The sequence below is a fragment of the Coptis chinensis genome, chromosome 4, assembly GCF_015680905.1.
Source record: "Coptis chinensis isolate HL-2020 chromosome 4, ASM1568090v1, whole genome shotgun sequence".
In the NCBI taxonomy this organism is placed as follows: Eukaryota; Viridiplantae; Streptophyta; class Magnoliopsida; order Ranunculales; family Ranunculaceae; genus Coptis; species Coptis chinensis.
In genome coordinates, this window is record NC_141459.1 from 9,988,898 (window position 1) to 9,993,109 (window position 4,212).

Genomic DNA, 4,212 nt, shown 5'->3' on the forward strand with positions numbered 1-4,212 from the left:
CCGGATATATTTTCTGGTAACAGGAACCGGTTCCGAGTTGGAGAGTGCCCTCTTAGGAACCGGGGCGTGTATTTAACAGGATCCGATTGAAATCGTTGTAAGTGGCAAGTCTAGAAAAATCTAATTGAATCATATGAAAGTAGTTGCATTTATATATATATGTAGACGATTAATGATTCTACTACTTATTCCATTATACATACCTTACACATTGTTTCTTCTTTATGTAAGAATACATAAGTAGGTGCTAAATTACGACTAGAATGTAGAGACCGCGCAGCATCATCCTATTCTAATTTTCCTGAACCTAGGTTACTCGGTCACTGAAATATTTTCTCTCTCCGAGAATTTTGTTCGGGTTTTGGGCTTTCACTTTTATTGAGAAAACTGAAAAGTTGGGTTTAATTTGTTCTGGTCTACACTCAACTGTTGCAGCTGTTAGCTGATGTTAACGAGGGTTTCTTCTGGTACTCTCTCTCCTACATTCTCTTTCCTTCTTTCGTTCCAAACTAGTACGAGGCATTGCGTTTCTTTAATGAGTTGATAGACCAAACACTATTCTACTGTTCATGTACAATGCAATGGGTTCCGCTGGAGTCCAACCCAATATTGTGACGCTTAACACCTTGATCAATTGCTACTGTTCTATGGGTCGGCTGCATTGGAGAATATTCTTAAACGTGGCTTTCAACTCGATGCTTTTACTTTCAATACTCTTCTCAAGGGTTTGTTTACGGAGGGCAAGTCAGCACCAGCTTTGGAATTGTTCAACAAAATGGTGGCAAATCGATATCCATGCGATGTAGTCATCAATTGGTTTTGCAAATCATTAAATTCAGATGCTGCCCTTCAATTGATGAGCTCAACGGAAAAGGAAAAACTTAAGCCGAACATCCACATATACAATATGATCATTGATTGTCTTTGCAAGCAATATCGAGTGAATGACGCCGTCAATCTCTTTCAGGAAATGGTTGACAAGGGAGTTGTCCCAAATACCATTACTTTCAGCTCTTTAATTCATGGACTATGCAGCATTCACCAACTGAAGGGAGCCATCAACTTGTTTGAAGATATGTTGAAAAGGAGCATCTCACCTGATGTAGTAACCTTCAACATTCTTGTCGATGCCCTTGGCAATGAGGGTGGGACTAGTGAAGCACTTCAGGTGTTTCAACTAATGCTTCAAAGAGGTATAACGCCTGATGTCGTCACATATAGTTCTTTAATTCGTGGCCTATGCATCTCCAGTAATTGGAACAAGGTAGCTGAATTGTTACATGATATGATTAGTCGAGGAGTCTGGCCAAATGTGCAAACATATAATGTTTTGGTTGATATTTATTGCAAAGAAGGGAAGGTTAGTGAGGCACATCAACTATTAGAGGAGATGATTCAAAGAAATGTGGCACCTGACACTATCACATACAACTCTTTGATGGATGGGTATTGTTTGCAGAATGGAAGAGGCTACAAATGTTTTTGATTTAATGGTGGATGCAAGTCTAGAACCTGATATTGTTAGCTATAATACAATGATTAATGGTTATTGCAAGGCTAAGAGATTAGATGAGGCTATGCAACTTTATGAGAATTTGAAGTGCAAGTACTTGAATCCTGATGTTGTTACATATAGCACCCTTATTGGTGGGCTATGTAAGGTCGGGAGAGTTGTGGACGCAAAGAATTTTTTTGAAGACATGCAAACTCATGGACAAAGTCCAGATATTCTCACATATGGTATTTTAATAGAAGGTTTGGGTGCTAACGGTGGTCTTTCTGAAGCAATGGAATTGATTCATGCGATGGAAAGAAATGGGTTAAGAGCTAATGTTGTGATTTATAACAGTATTATTCACTACATGTGCAAAGAAGGAAAGTTGTTGGAAGCCAAGGAACTATTTTACAGCCTTTCTTCAAAAGAGGTGCTGCCCAACACCATAACATATAACACGATGATCAATGGCTTTTGTAAGGAGGGGATGCTCAATGATGCTCAAAGTTTGTTCATTGAGATGGAAATGAGGGGTGTATCTCCAGATCACTATACATTCAATATCATGGTTCAAGGATTTCTCAAGGAAAAAGATACTCAAATGGCACTCAACTTTCATGAAAAAATGATTGATAGGGGTTTCTAGATGGCTGCAGAAACTATGTCTATGATATTGAATTTGCTTGTGACAGATGAACCGAATGATGAAGGTACATATATTCTTCGCAAGTTCTTGTTGAGTGACAAATAAAGGAGTTAGTATGCATGTTGATTGATGGCTCAGTCTCCAAGGACTTATTCTTAATAACATATCCTTGTGAAGATTCCAAACAATCCCACGAGGATGATGAAATCTGTAAGTTGCTTTCTTCATCCATTCTTTTGCTAATTTATGTGTCAACAGAAAGTGTATACTTCTCTCCTGTCTCCATCCTATATTGTGTTTACTTTTTCATTTAGATTGAATTTATACCTTGGTGTACTTGTAATACCGAGGCTATTCAACTTGGATCGTTTCTAAGATTCTGTGTTGGTATTAATGAAAGAATGTATAAATCTTGTTTCTGTTTATTGGATACTATTAGCTCATATGCTAAGCGAGTTCTATGCTATACTAATATGCATATTATCATTTTTTCTTGAGATATTGTTTGAGTGCATAACAAGTCAACATAATATCTATAGTAGTACAATTTATCACTTAGCTTGTCATGTGACGGGTTTGATGTTCTATTAGGAGTTGTCGAGAATATGTTTTGTATCTGTTTCGAGATTGATTATTTAGAAAATTGTGATATACTTTTCTTTTGGATGATTTCTTATGTTTAAAAGGATGTTGTTTGAATTTATTTATTGGAGTTATTTTGATGTCCCTTTTTTGGAGTTATTTTCATGTCCCTTCATGTTATTCTCTTAAAGAATTTATTTATTCTGGTGTACATGCAGCGGCAATAAAACAAATGACTTGGATGAGTTGATGTGAGTTGATATTTTATAGATAAGCATTGTTCCTTCATGCCATTTGTTAGCTTCATTCTATTGTATTACTTCTTTTTCAACAGGTTCTTCTGGCTTATAGAATTGTGTTATTTCTCTTTCCGTTGCATTTCTCATCTCACTGTTTTTAGGCGATGTAGGGCCGGTCCTCACTGTATTACAGTTTACCCTATTTCTGTGTATCCAACCTTAGTTACTATATCGTTGAGCAAAAGCGAGAGCGCAAACGCGTCTAACTTGAGAAGCTCTGGAATCTAGAGCGCCTATAGAGTGTCTATGCACTATATGTAAATGCATATGGGTTAAGGAGAAGGGAAAGAGAAGCGGTAGAGAATCTTGGTGGAAGGAGGACACCTAGCTGTGAAAGGAGGAGGAGAGGCAAAGGCTTTTTGTTTTTATTTTTATTTTCTATTTTTTCAGATGGACAATTTGTTTTTTTTTTTTTTTTTTTCACAGCCTAAGTTGTTTTTCATCTCCCTAGTCCCAAGAGGCCTCCTACCGTCTGGTCAATTATCTGTGGGCTATATGCACATTTGGCTTGACAATAACTTCAGTGCTCTGTGATGTGCAGGCCCACTGTATTCGTCGTCCCCCTTGAGTAAATACACAGCAGGAACATCTTGCATTTGTAGAAGTGGATGAGAATGCATTAGAGTCAATCACAGGGAATGTCAGATTCCTTTGTTCTGCTAAGTGTGAAGTAGTATCTATGTAACAAATTATATCAGTGTGGGGCCCGCAGGGCCTCCATCTATAGGCCAATAACCAATTTTCTCATCTTGTGACATGGCGAAATCAAGTGATTTTAATATGTATGCTGCTTTCTCTAAATGGGAGATGAGAGATGACCCCTAAGGATCTCCTCTTTTCTTCAAAACCTAACTTCATCTTATCAAGTTGCTTTATATAGTCTTCTTTGGGGATGGTTATTGTGTTTAGGGTTCCCGATTTGATGCATTTGGTTTCTGATTTTGAATTCAACCATTTGGTTTCCGCAGATTTTCTTACCATAGTTTCACGTTTGAAGTCGTACTTTTGTTTTGATGTCATTAATTTTGTGGTCAATAGTTCTTAGTTGGTTAATTTGCTTCATTAAATTTGTGTAGGTTTAGCGAGTTGGAGTGTATTTCCATTTTGTCAGTATTGCAGTGAAGAACTGTTTATACACCTTGGTTAGCGGTTTTTTTCTAATTTGTTTTATATCTTACAGCAGCGGAATT

General features: G+C 37.3%; 1 pseudogene across 1 annotated transcript; it reads left to right on the forward strand.

The window, feature by feature from the left end:
* The first annotated feature begins 638 nt into the window (after positions 1 to 638).
* Positions 639 to 3,915, forward strand: LOC147501770 (uncharacterized; annotated as a pseudogene). The gene is made up of 2 exons (XR_015221459.1): positions 639 to 2,351; positions 3,564 to 3,915. The product of XR_015221459.1 is annotated as an uncharacterized LOC147501770 (transcript).
* The last annotated feature ends 297 nt before the right edge of the window (positions 3,916 to 4,212 follow it).